This window comes from Heliangelus exortis, chromosome 2 (assembly GCF_036169615.1).
Source record: "Heliangelus exortis chromosome 2, bHelExo1.hap1, whole genome shotgun sequence".
NCBI classification, from domain to species: Eukaryota; Metazoa; Chordata; class Aves; order Apodiformes; family Trochilidae; genus Heliangelus; species Heliangelus exortis.
Window position 1 is genome coordinate 76,046,960 of NC_092423.1, and position 15,004 is coordinate 76,061,963.

The window sequence follows — 15,004 nt, forward strand, 5'->3', positions numbered from 1 at the left end:
TATCAAGGTAGGTAGGTATCAAGCTGAGAGAGCAAAGGATCACCAGAAACAGTTAAAAGAGTGACTTTAGGAAGCATATAGAGCAATCAGAACAGGCAAGATTGGTGCCACAGGTAATAAAGAAATCAGGCAGTGAGCCTGGATGAGAAGACAAAGTGTTCTCCAGCAAATTCCACAGGCTTCTGCTCAGTAGTTTTCAGCACAGGTACAGACCAGAAGTGACAATGGACATCCTAGCCATGGAAACCTGGCTGTCTAGAGCTGGCATGAAAAACACAATAGATTTTTTTTGCTGACTGCAAGAGGGTAGATTTTTAAAGCTCTTTGCCTTTTCATTCCAGACAGCCTGAGCAGGGGAAGAGTTCTAGGAACAAGTCAGGAATCAAAACCCACTGTTTTATACCTGTTGAGACCATGCAGCACAAAAATCCAGGTTTTCACAACATATCGAATGATACCTTACCAATCATACAACAGCAGTCAGTCTTCTGTGGTATATTCTAGCAAGAACCCTTTTTAAACCTAACTGGTCATGGGGGAAAGGGGAGATGGGGGCTACAAGAAAATAATACATTTGCATTTTTTTTTAAATTTTATTTTATCTGTCTTTAAATACATTTGTCAATTTTCTGCTCTTTCAAATTTTGTCAGTCCTGTCCTGTAGTGCAGCTTCCCTTGTAGAGGTTATCAGACCCTCTGCTGTGGAATCTGTAAGTGTTTGCAGAAGTAAAAGTCATAAATACGTGTAAGGACAATCCAGTAAAAACTAGAAAGTTAAATGGGGTTAAAAAAAAAGAAAGAAACCTGAAGAGATATATAAGAATGAAATGCACTCAGCTCTTGGACCTTTTCTGTTGATAGTTTCTGAAGATCAATCAAAACGCATGCCATTTAATAACAGAAAAATAGAATGATCACAGCTATGTAACAGCTTCAAGAAAATAATAGCCCAGCTTAATTTCTAGTGAAGCCAACTTCATCTCTCCACAAAAGGCAACCGAGTGACAAGAGGAACACTCCCCTGTCCAGTACAGTCAGCTGATCCAGTTAGACTGTGACTACATGTGTAATTCAGACAGAACAGAGCTTGGCCCCTGGTTCTGAGTTGGCAAGGGGCTCAGTGTGACTAACCCTCAAATGGCCAAGCTTTCCTTCCCCTCACACAGCTGGATGGCTCATCCATACTGCTTTGCCAGGAAAAGTCCTTGGCACACGTTCCCCCAGGAGTCATGCCGAGGAGCTTGTTAGCAGCCACAGGTCAAAGAGTTACACACAGTCAAGGGCCAGGGACTGAGTCTCAACACTGTAAGTAGCATGGAAGTATCCTTCTACTCCTTTTTCAGAAGAGCAACCTAAGCCCAGCTGCACTGTAACACAAAGGGAAAAAAAAAACACAAAACCAAAAAACCCCAAACAAGAATAGATAGAAATTCATTCTGCTCAATTTAAAAACAATGGGGAGATGAGCTGTGAAACACAGTAATGTTATTTCCATTATTTCTTCTTATGACAGGTTTGCTGTAATCATCCTACCATACACACCATGTTCCAAAAGTCAAAACAAACCAGGGCCAAATGCACAAATGGGTTTTGCCAATGTTTCACATACTTCACAATTGCATTTTTCCCATGAAAAACATTCTGTCTGATGCAACAAATCTCTTTCCTCAAAGGGCTTCTTTTGCCTTGCCTTGGTCAAGTAATTTCATTGAAAGTAAGATGGGGTTTTAAAAAAAAACAACTCTACTCAGGCCATTTATCCTTATAAAGTCTATAAAGTCCAAAACAAATTTCTTCTTTGTCATTGAGTATCAGCAAGAAGCTCAGGCCACGTGCCTTCAAAATGTATTTTTAAATGTTGAAAGCATCAGTTCCCAACACATTCCCCATGGAAAGGAGTTTGATTATATCTAATGGGTCCTACATCAAGGACAGTAAACTATCCTAAGATAAGTTTGGAATGAACTTGGCCTTCACACTACTGTTTCAAGATTGTATCTGGTTTTGGTAGCACCTTTTTACCTGTGATTTCTCATTCAGAGTCAATGCTCAGAAAATATTCTCATTCCATTGCATGCACAGTGAATCTCGTCCCCATTTGTACCCTCTCTTAGGTTTGTTCTGTACTGCAAAACAGTTATCCTAGGATGCAACAGGTTATTGTATTTGGGAAGCAGTGTCTGGATCTGGTCTGAAATTATAATGAAGGCACACAGATCAACACAGCAGACTCACAAGTGACAGAGCCAGGTTATGAGACAGGAATAATATGACAGGGTTAATAAAAATGGTTCTGGAACGGCATTGAAGACATTGTTATGCCAGAGGTTAATCTCTGAGGTTTTCATTTAATAGTTATCTCGTTAGTGCATAGATTGGAAATAAAAGTTATTAAAGTGACACACTTCGTCTTGAGAATTCTTGGCCCCTGGCAAATCAGACCCTAACTGCAGTAGTACAACTACACCCAAACACATTTTGAGCTTATAAAAAAAACTTACATCTATGAATTACATTGATCTCATTTGGAACAAATTTATTTATTCTAAATGAAGAGCTACAGGATGAAGTGCTCTTCATTTTTATTCACTCTATTGATTTAACACCTTAAAGTTAGCCATGGGAGGTGCTGACACTGTTTTTCCATGTATACAACCAGGTTGCATACTTTCCCTCATTAATGATGAAAAGCTGTCTCCATAAGTAACGACTCCTCTTATTTACATGAATCTTTTTTTTTCTTGCATACTGATTCAGTGGATTTAAACTAAGCTATTCCCTCTATACAAGAACTTTCCTTATTTCAACACCAACTAAAGTAATAAATCCTACACTTTAACTTTTTACTAAACTCAGATTGAAATTTTCTTTTATTAAATTTATTATCTTCAATTGTTATTATGACTGCCTTGTTCATTCCTCTTTAAGAGTCTACTCTTTTATTTGAGACCTTGACACACTAAGGTTTGATGATAGAATTTTCTATTTTTCTACTGTCTCAGTCTGGGGGTTTGCTTTCATATTTGGGGTTTTTTTGTTTGTTTGTTTGTTTGGGTTTTTTTGGGGGGTGTTTTGTTTTTTTGTTTTGTTGGTTTGTTTTTTGTTGGGTTTTTTTTTTGTTTTGGTTTTGTTTTGTTTTTTTTTTTGCATTTGTAATAGATTAGTCACTTTTTAAAAAACAGGAAAAGAAAAACATGAGAGTTTTTTAATACTAAAGCCAGTGACCTTTCATTGGAAAATTACATGTTTTGAAGCAGAAACTACAAAGGGGCAAGGTAATGTTCTATCAGGAAAATGTGCTTTGCAAATATACATTCAAAATGGATTGTGCTACAAGCCTTCTGATGCTGTCAGAATCATCCAGTTTTGCATATGTACCATAGAGATTAACCAGGGTTCAACAGCTGAAATGGCTTTTCCACTCATGTCTTCTGGAGATCAAGAAAACCTGCTTTTCTACACCAGCTTCACTCCACGTGTGCCAGATCACAAGTAAGGAACAGGCATCTACCTGACTCCTACACAAAGAATAAAAGATAGGATAAGCAAGTAGATGTTGCAGGCAGAGGTGTCAGAAGATATACTGAAAAGGCCACAAAAAGCAGTGAACCAGCAAAACAGTGAAAAGCTGCCCTAAGGGATAGGTGAGATAGATTTGATGCAGCATGTGGGTATGAGGCTGACTGTGCAAAGATACCAGGACACAAAACTGTGAAAGATTCAGGACAGAGCCAGGGGACTAAGGAACAAGTGACTAGAGGCCATACACAGAGTGAAGAGATGGACAGGACAGAAAGGTGAGAGTAACATTGTCAGAACAATGTTGCAGAGCTCTTCCCAGATACAAAATGCTCGCTACTATGAGAGTAGTGAGTATCTTACATGTGAAAGAAGGAATAAAATGTTCATGTGGTCCTGTTTTGACTATCTTTGGCGGTGCTTATGGGCAATTACAGGATCAAAATTCAATGTGATCTTGCAGCCAACAAAAGTCATAAATTTAGGGAAAATATAGTCCATTGCCTGAGCAGATGAGCATTTAAAGAGACAACAGATAGAACTACGCAGACACAGAAAGAAAACAACAGATTGCAACGTGGCTCTAGAAAACAGGAAAGAAGATCAGAGCAGCAGACTGTCACAGCTGTTATGGGCACTGTGTCTTACACTTCAGTGACATTCCAATACATCAATAGCAAGCTGGGAGAACTGTTAATGCTCCTGAGCATTCTAACCCGTTACAAAATCCTGTTACATGAAAGAGTCTTTTTCTGTCAACTAAGAACCTGCAGAACATTGTGTCAGAACTTTGGCAAAGTACACAAAGATGACTGATTCATGCAATTACCGAATTCTACAGGCTGCACTAATTTGCAATACAATAATAACAGGCCAAAAATCCAGGCACTCAAACAAGAATTCTTAGAGATCCCGTTAACTCTACAGAGAACTCAAGATGTGTGCATGCCAGTGAACAAGCTCACATCTGAGTAGAGAACATAAATAAAGCAGACACAAAGCTACTTTAGAAGGTGGAGAAAGGAAGGCATGAAAACTTACTAAAAATTTGACAAAGGAAGGCATACAAACATGAAGCAGAAGAGATGAACAAAATCCAAAGATCTATGTCTATTATTAAAAAAAACAAAAACAAAAACAAAAACCAAACCAACAGATAATGATGAAATGGGGTCACATGCAAAAATTCAGACAAGACATGCAAATGATTGCAGGCAAAAAATAAAAAGTCCCTGTATTGAGAAAGTAAACAGGGACTCAGATCTTTGCATGTATGTGACACCGGTGCAGTGCAAAACAGCAAAAAAATAAATGGACTGTGAAGATCAGATTAGCACCAGATGCAAAGACAAGGCAGCAGAACACAGTGAGAAATGGAATGCAAATGAACAGTGACCATCGATGTGTGTGAAAGACACAAAGACCTCTTCAGCACTGTACATGAAGAAGAAAGAAAAAAGCAGAATCAAATTTTAAATTCCCTGATGATATAATCACAGTACAACGAGGATGAGTAAATTAAGATCAGAATATCTATTAAGAAGCCGACAGAGTAAAAGTTCAGGAAGTACAAACTTTAGAGAAACATTTAGCAAGCAGAAGAGCGTCATTAACCCCAGTACATTAAACCTAAATTATGGATGATTTTTATGAGAAACACACAAATAAAAAACATGCCCTGTGTGGCCAGTGCATCACTGCACCCATGCAGTGAAGGACTGAGCTTTTAAGGCAAGACATTAACTGAGATGCTCAGAGACAAAAAATGACAAAGTGCATACTCTTAAGACAATATAAAAGAGACTGTGCTGCAGCAGTGGAGTCTCTGAGAGTCCCCATTTCTAAGAATCAAGGGCCTGAGGCACTATGAGAAGAGGTTTGGGAACAGACAGCCCTCCAAATCTGGTGATGGGGATACATGGAGGAAAAAAGGTAGTGCAGAAAATGGACAGAGGAACTGTTTAAAAGAATTAAACCTATATGAATACCGGTTGTGATCACACATGAAGAGAGCAGTCCTTGGACTCACATATGAAGTGGAAGGACATGTGGAAAAATGAGCAGCACCTGTGAGGGGTGCTGTGGTAACCCCAGGAGCAGCTGGGTGATGAGAGCAAGGTTCCACTCACATCTACTCCAGATTTCACCCAATGCCGGGGACTGCCCCAGTGCCCCCAGCTGCCCTGCTCCTGACTGGGAGGTGGGAGAGGCCCTGGCTCCAGATCCTGTCACCCTCCACCCAGGGAACCCTTGGCATTCCCAATGCCCAGCCCCAGGGAGTCACCATCACCCTCAGTGCCTTGACATTGGTTATGTGCTTGAACCACCATTCAGGCAAGAGGAAAGAAGTCATAGCTCCTTCATCTAGTTACCTACTAAACACAACAGCTTTTTATACTATCAAGTTAAACAGAGTGAGGGCACAGCCCTGAGCCCTGGCACACTACAGCCCAACTGATGAGCTGCCAAGGAACCTTCGTGGCAATGTGCTGTCTCCCTGAAACAGCCCAGCTACACTTCTGGGAACCACACAAGAGTGGGAAGGGAGCAGGGTAATTTAACCATCTGAAGGTTCCCTCTAAGGCCTACTGTATTTACCACTACTGGTGAAAGCCCAATGGAAAAGAAATACCTTTCAGGACCAACCAGGTGGGAAAAGTTCAAGCTGTGTGTTCAAGGGAACTATTCAGGCAGAAATTAAATATACATTGCTACAGAACGTTTTCAAGGTCTGTGGCTTGTTACTCAACCTGCAATGTTATGTGTTTGATACATGGTACACAAGACAGGTATGTGTCTGCCAAGTTATGCAGAGACACCTCACACTATGTAATATATAGCAATTAATTCAGACCATGAGATCTATAGCCAGCTAAAAGGTTGTCTGTCTTCCTATAAGAAGGAAATAAAAAACAGAAGGCTAAGGGACTGCTCTGCCTTCTTTACAGAGCAAGGGGGTGGAAAAACTCTATTAACAAATGTTCCACAGAAAAGATGAATGTGTTCCCATATGTCCTTGTGCTGGGTGCTCACAGAGCAACTGCACCTGTTTCTCAAAACAGGACATCAAACAGGCCACATGTGTAGTACTTTGTCTCCTATTTTCTCATATCACAATATCCATGCTAATGAAAACAGAAAATCTCCTAAGAAAACAGAGCCACTATGAAAAAAAGTCCACAGAGAAGAACCATACAGAAGCCTATAGATGAAGTCATCTCCCCTAACTGCAAAGAGAAGTTACACATGTCCTCTAAACTACTTGCTCGCACTCCCTGAGAGGTGATAGCTGGCTATCTCTGGATGAGATAACTTTCCTGGAAATGCTTATTTCTTCTACTAATTTCAGGTGGAATCTTATATTTCTCTCAAGACTGTAGGCCTACATTTTTTGCTAGCTAAAGCCAGAAGGTGACTCCAAAGCAGAGTGGGAAATTACATATGTAGAATAATGCAGGAAAGGAATTAAGAAAAATGTGGGGAAGAATATACACATGAACTTTACTCCTTTAAGCAAAAAAGGAAGTAAAACAGTCACTGCCAACTACTTGATTATCACAGGTCACTAGAAATTCAATGAACTGCCCTAGTAGTCCTCTCAAACAAGACAAGATATTTTAGCAGCCCTAATGCCCAAAAAATATCACTTCATCCAATGGACACCTGTCTACACAAGTCAAAATAGAGAGACAAAAACCACCCCATTTTTTCCAATGCCATCAAAAAACAACCCAAGTAAACTGTTAAAAATGGTTACATATTACCTAAAGGCAGGTGATAAAGTAAAAACAAAGTCACAGGATCACAGAATAGTTGAGGTTGGAAGGGAACTCTGTAAGTCATCTTGTCCAGCGCCCTGATCAAGCAGGTTGCCCAGGACCATGTCCAGATTGCTTTGGAATACTAATAAGGATAAAGACTACATGATCACCCTGAGCAAACAATGACAGTGCTCAGTTACCCTCACAATACAAAGCTATTTCTGATGTTCACAAGAAAATCTCATATAGCATCATCTTTGAATTCCAAGAGATATTAATGAAAAAGTATGGGCCAACAGTTTTGTGATAAACCCGCAACAATAAATAATGGCATTGAGGAAAAGAGCTGGTATTTGACAACGCATCAGTTTTTGCTTCACTGCCTACTTCACCAATGTATCACTGATAATATGTAAGAAATGCTGGAGGCAAGTTACAGAGCTCACCGGGATTTCATGCCATAATAATTTTTAAGATTGATTATGGAAGAAATTTTACACAAGCAAGAAGAGGTTGTGTAAAAAAGGACAAATGTCCTGGTTCAAGACAACGCCTAAAACCTGAAGAGAATTTTTAGCGGAAGGAAAGAGATTACATTTACTATACATACTCTGTAAAATAACTAATTTTGTGGCATGTGAAGCTAGACCATCCCAACAGAAAAAGCAACAAGTTTATATTCACAAGTTATACTTGTCAAGCAACCCAGTCTTAGATTTGTATTTTCAGTGACAAATGAGACTGCAACATCAGAGATGCAGGAAAAGAGGACTCTGGGAGCCAAGGCTTCTTTTTTGTTTGCTTTTTGGGGTTTTTTTGGACAAGGTTCATAAGAACATGCTTTAACTTTTGGTCAGCCCTGAAATGGTCAGGCAGTTAGCCTAGATGATTATTGCAGGTCCTTTCAAAATGAAAATATTATATTCTACTCTATGCTAAAATAAGCACCCTTCTGAGATTCCACCAGTCTTATACGAACAGAATACGGGGCCAAAGGCAATAGATGAAAAAACAAATTTGACATATCCCTATAACAGATGAAGCGAGTGCAAAGCAGTAGGCAGTTAGCAAAAGAAAGACTTGAAGTATTTCCATCATCTTGCTAAATAAGCAAAAGACACTGTACCAAGATGTAGAAGATATTCCCCAAACAAAACAATAAATTCTCAGTAGAGATGTTCTTAATCTATTTGAAACAGATTTTCAAGGAGTGCACCTGAGAGTTCAGTTTGTGCACAAGTTCTGTTACTCATATTTCATTTCATTAACTCCTGTGAAAGGGGAATCTCCAAGTCCAGGTCTGTTTGGCATGTGTTTATAAGTTAGTGCTCAGGAACTTAAAAGCACTTACAAGTACTTGGTAGTTGCTGTAACACAAAGAGCAGAAAAAAAGCCTGGGATCAGCTTTTTCTTCCCTGCCGTTTTACCTCAACTGAATACGAACAGCAAGGAATGGAGGCAACTTTAAGAAAGAAGCTAGAAGTATCTGTAACAGGGGCAGATTAGACGGACAGGAAAAACCTTTCAGAAGAGCCTGTGCCACTACGGTCCAGTCTCCCAGAGGAAGTCTGAGCATTGTGAATTTCGTTTCATTTCCCTGTCATTTACACTTGGAGACCCATTAGAAGTGAGCTCTTTCCTTTTTTGCAGCACAGGCTACCAGAACTTCACCCCATTAATGGCACCATAACAAGCTACAGTAACCCAAATGGCAGAGGTCAGGGTGATGCATCTAAGGAGTTCCAGTCATCCTTTTCAATGATGACATGTGAATATGCAAAGGCAGAGTGGGATCCGGGAGATGCAAGCTGATCCACTGCCTTTTGGCACATTGTTCATCTAATTGTGGCATCTGTTGCTACAGAGATCTAGTACCTTTTTCCAGTGTAAATGCCAGTAAAACCCAGAGAACTCTGATGTTTCTGATGACAAAGAACTAAAATCAGGCTAATTGTTCCCAGGGTCAAGAAGAATACCATGTGTTCAATGGAGTGGAATAAGGTTGAGGTTTAATTTCAATCTAGTTGGAGGGGAAGAGTCTGGAGTCATAAAAGAGTCTGGAGCAATAAACACCTGTAGAAAAGTACAAGGATTATTGTCTACAGAGCCAATGTACTGTCTACTCTTGTATATGGGTCTGAATCATGGGTCATCTACAGCCACCACCTGCGACTCCTTGAACGCTTCCATCAGTGCTGCCTCTGTACAACCCTAAACATCCACGGGACTGACTGCATGACCAATGTCCCTGTCCTTGAACAGGCAGGGGTCACCAGTACTGAGGCCATGATACTGAGGACACAGCTGCACTGGGCAGGGCTTATCTCCAGGCTGGAAGATCACCACCTCCCTAAGATCGTGCTCTGTGGTGAACTTGCCACCGGCTGCCACGACAGAGGAGCCCCAGAAAGGAGATACAGGGACTCCCTGTAACAATCCCTCAGCTCTGGCCATACTGACTGCCAGCAGTGGCCTACTCAGGCCTCCAGTCGGGAGACATGGAGACACTATCCATAACGTTGCTACCTCCTTTGAGAACACAGTAGAATCAGTCTGGAGGAGAAAAGACAACACAGAAAGAGCCGTGCCTTGGCTGTCCCCTCACAGGAGACTTTCTGCTGGGCCTTTTGCAACCCCACTGCCTGTCCCACATTGGCCTCATCAGCCATCAGTGCGCTTGCAGCACGCATGGGGAGAGCCTCTCTGAAATCCTCGTTCATGAAGCCAAGCCATGAGTTGGAAGAGAGAGATTTTTAAGAAAATTCTAATACAAGGAACCAGTACCTGTTAGTCCAACACTTCCTGAAATATTTCCAAATGCATAAGCAAAATGAAAATAAAATAAAGTATGTATACAGTAGGGCAGAAAATACCTGTGGGACAATGTAGTTCTTAGTTCAGTGATCAAAGTGGAAGTAACCCATGGAGGTACTGAAGACATAGTCTAGTGTAATGAGAAAATAATCTTTACTGCAGACAAAAATGTCAATTAAGATGTGTACAGTCACAGCATTTTGCTTTTCAGTGCAGCATGACAGCCCAATATTTGTTCAAATAACAGAGATAAGCCAATTCCCCAGCTTCAGAGGAGCACAAGTGACAACACCATAGCACAAGGAGCACAAATAACAACACCATAGCAACAACCCTATGATCACCTCTGTGAAAGAAAACTGGATTCTTCTGGATCACTACGTGGACACGTGGATACAGATCACTACATATTGACATGGTAATCCTGCAAACTTGTGGAGCTGGCTTTAATTCGTTTCCTCCTATTGTCATCACTTTTTCTCCTATTGTCATCATTTAAGTAGAGATGGGATAAATGAGTTTTCCCAACTTTCTACACTGTTCTTTCCCTTCATGCCATAATTCACAGGAATTGATAGTAACTTCTTCCAGCACTGAACTGTTATTAGCTACAGCCTAGTGAAATTCTTGTTTAAGTTTACAACAATCTAGTTTACTTCTGCAACAGCAATCAACATTGATATTAGATATGAAGAAGAAAATGAAAAAATCAAGTTCATGATTTCTGGCAAAAAACAAAGAACCTAAGTATTTTCTCTCCGGATTAGATGGGCTGAAGAGATATGCAGCATCAGAAATCCAGTGGTCCTAACCCGGTGGCTAACTGCAGGGATCAGTGAAGAATAAATGGCAGTCATGTATAAAAGAAGAAAAGGAAATCTAACTGCTGTTATCATTTGCAGAATTTGCCTTTCATCTGCAAACTTCAAGGATCATAGCACCTTCCCTTTTCAGCTGTTGGAACCACGATAAGATGAGGTATCCCACTCACTTCAGCCTAACTGAAGAGTCTGCCAAAAAAACAGGCATGACCAAAGCAGCCACTCAAAGTGACTCAAAAGTGACTCAAAGCAGCCAATGTGCCATCTCAGAGCAGCTGACCACTCATGAACAGATGCTCAAGATTGTGTGCTTCACATACTTAAGTCAACAAAACGCAAGATCAATTACAAAATAAAAATAAACAAACAAACTGAGATAAAACTGAAAGCTGTACTTCATGACAAAACAAAACTCTTAACTTGTGCATCTTGTCTGGAAAGAAAACCATATGCTCATTGCACATAACCACTTGACTTTGAAATAAACTTATTTTGATTGTATGTGTGTACATCACAGTCCATTGATTTCCTGACTTGACCTATGTTTCTCTGTTCATTATAGATATCTCATTATAGGTATCACTATGAAGAGTTTAACTATTGTTCCTACAGTACAAATCAAAACCTCAAGTTTACTCCAGCACAGTACTCTTAAAAATTTTGAGTTCTGTTATTTTATCAAAATTAGTGATTCTCTCTATCCAATTACTAGGTAAAAAAAAAAAAAACAAAAACAAAAAAAACAAACAAAAAAAAACTTACTCAGAAAGAAAACTCAAATAACTGAAGAAGAAGGCAGGGCTTCTCTAAATCAAACAACATTGATTTTACTTTTTGTCATGACTGCAGGGGGTTAAATTACTCTTAGAAGTAGTCTTAAGATTAATCTGTTTCGCTTATTTTTTCTTTACATGTATTCCATACCTGTGGCTGCTGTTAAATAGTCTTTTACTAATAGATAACTTATAAGCAAGTCAAGAATTAAAAATCTGTGGTTTTATGTTTCAACATTACATGTATTAAAAAAACTTCTTTTTCTGAAAAAACTTAATATAGTTTGATTACATTTTTTTTCTTTCCTTGTCATTTCTGAAACAGATTTAAAAACATCAACAAAACCCCTCCCAGACTCTGTGATCAAATTAATGCATGTGAAAATGGGAAAACGACAAAATATGCTATGTGAATAGTCAGCCAGCAGTCATTGTACCGGATTCTCTAAAAAAAATTTAGTGTTCTATTGATACTCCAGATTTTTTTTAAATGTTCCTGTGGCTGTTATACTATGTTAAAAGCAGGCATTGTAGAGTCCATTAAGGAGGGTAAGATCCAGCGAAATAGGTTGATGTCACAACTTGGGCCCAGCCGGTACGGACCAGGCTTCCACTTGCTCACCCCCCACCCCCGCTATGGGACAAAGAGGGTAAAATCCAAATTAAGGCTCGGTAATCAAGACAAGGACAGGGAGGTTTGCATTCCCCATGGCAGAAAACAGACAGGTTCAGCTTGGGAAAAAAACCCAAAAAAACTAATTTAGTCTGCAAGGAGAGAGAGAAAACACGGACAGATCTTAACACTTTACCCACCACCACCCTTCCCTTCTTCCTGAGCACGACCGTGATTCCCTGCTGCCTCCCGCTCAAGGCACAGGGGAGGGGCTCAGGGTCAGTTCCCCACATGGTGTTTCTGCGGCTCCTTCCTCCGCAGGGGAAGGACTTCTCACAGCCTTCCCCTAGAATCATAGAATCGGCTGGGTTGGAAGGGACCTCTGAGATCATCAAGTCCAACCCTTGATCCACTACCGCTGCAGTTACCAGCCCATGGCACTGAGTGCCACATCCAGTCTCTTTTTAAATATCTCCAGGAACGGAGAATCCACTACTTCCCTGGGCAGCCCATTCCAATGTCTGATCACCCTCTCAGTAAAGAAATTCTTTCTAACATCTAATCTAAACCTCCCCTGGCACAACTTAAGACCGTGCCCTCTTGTCTTGCTGATGGCTGCCTGGGAAAAGAGACCGAGCCCCATCTGGCTACCCCCTCCTTTCAGGGAGTTGTAGAGAGTGATGAGGTCTCCCCTGAGCCTCCTCTTCTCCAGGCTGAACACCCCCAGCTCCCTCAGCCTCACCTCATAGGACTTGTGCTGGAGTCCCTTCACCAGCCTAGTTGCCCTCCTTCGGTCCCGCTCCACGACCTCAATATCCTTCCTGAACTGAGGGACCCTGCTCCAATGTGGGGTCCCTCTCCCGGGAGAGTCCTTCAGGAACCCCTGGGACATGAGTCCCTCCCACAGGTGCAGTCCCTCAGGCACAGACTGCTCCCGCCTGGGCTGCACACAGAGTCACGGCTGCTGCGGGAGCAGCCACCTCCTCTCACACGGGGTCCTACACGGCTGCAGAGCCACATCTGACCCTCTCTGTGATCCTGCACAGGCTGCTGCTTCACATCTGCCCACCTGAGACACTTCAAAAGCTACAAATACACGTTTACCCCACCTTGGTCCTTTAAGGACTGCTCCATCGTGATCCTTCAGGCACTGCTCCACCGTGCTCCCTCACGGGCTGCAGGGGCACAGCTGCCACCTCACCAGGGGCTGTGGGGAAATGTCTGCTCAGGCACCTTTCCCCCTCTTTCACTGACCTCGGTGTCTTTTCTCTGGCGTTTCTCACTTCATCCTCTACTCTGCTCTGTAGGTCTCTTTTTCATATTTTTTGCAGTTTTGGTTTCCCTTTTTGAATGTGTTATTCGCAGAGGCACATCCAGCTTCCCATATTTGCTCAGCCTTGGGGAGAGCTGGGGCAGGGAATGGAACTGGGGAAGCTTCCAGCAGCTTCTCACAGGAGCCACCTTTCTGCCTTACCTGCCCACCCCCTCTGCTACCAAAACACCTCTGCACTAACCCAAGACATCCAAGGATCAAAAATTTTGTCCATGCAGTTACAAAGAACAATCTTTAATGGCACATTTTCCTCCTCTGTGAGAAAGTTATTAAAAGCCAAAAAATCAAGATGACATTTATAAGGAACAGCAACTGCTGTGTCAAAAAACAAAAACAAAAACAAAACAAAAACCCAACAACCCAAAACAGGCAGATATTATGATTAAAGAGATTTCATATTGCAAATTTGCATTTCTAAATGAGACATTAGGCTAAACCATTCATGACATATCTGCCTTGATGCAGCTTTTATAACAATGTGTGTTGGGATCTTCATATTATCCTAATATTTATAGACTTTCCATAGCATATGTCCAAATGCATCTTCCCATACTAAATTGTTCAACCTCAATAGGTTTAATGATAGTCAGATGGCCTTTTGAGAGGAGGTCCTCAAAAAAAATTTTAAAAAATAAAAAGATCCCCTGAGATTTCAGCTGCTTGGAAACTGTTCACAGGTAATAAGAGCTTAATTTCCTACAGATCTTTCTTTTTTTTTCCCTCCACTCTTTCTAAGGTACCCCCCCACACTCTTATGATGTTTGAAGAGGTTTGAAGAACATAGATTATTATCTGCCTTTCAACAACCAGCTGCCTTTCTGTTTTGATTGTGCAAGATCATGCCCTCAAAATATGAAATTCTAACTCTTTTCTTTGTTCTCATAATTTCATACCACCAATAGATTAAACAATTTGTTTTCAACAGCTCTTCATGTGCTACAGCAAATGTGTATCACTTCCATCAGTAGAGAAAAATTATTCTTCTTGGAGGAATTACTTCCATCTTTTCAGATGACCTGTATCACCTGCAAACAAAGGCAGTGAATAAGAATAGAAAATTAGTACCCAAAATTTGTTGTTTGTAAAAGATCAGGTGAACAAGTAAAAATTTAAAGTTATAAGGTTTGGGAATATAAAGGGATAGAAAAAAAATCTATCTTTTTCAAAATAATTATATTATGTAGCACAAAGTCAAGGCAAAACATTTTCCATGTACCTATCTAGAATTTTTTTTGAGCATTACTTCACAGCAAAGATGGAATTTGCAAATTTCATTTATTTTCAATATAAAAATGATGTTCCATTTTTACTGGCTCACATGTTATGTCCACAAAAATATTGGGAGAGAGAATTAAAAAAAGACAAGCCAA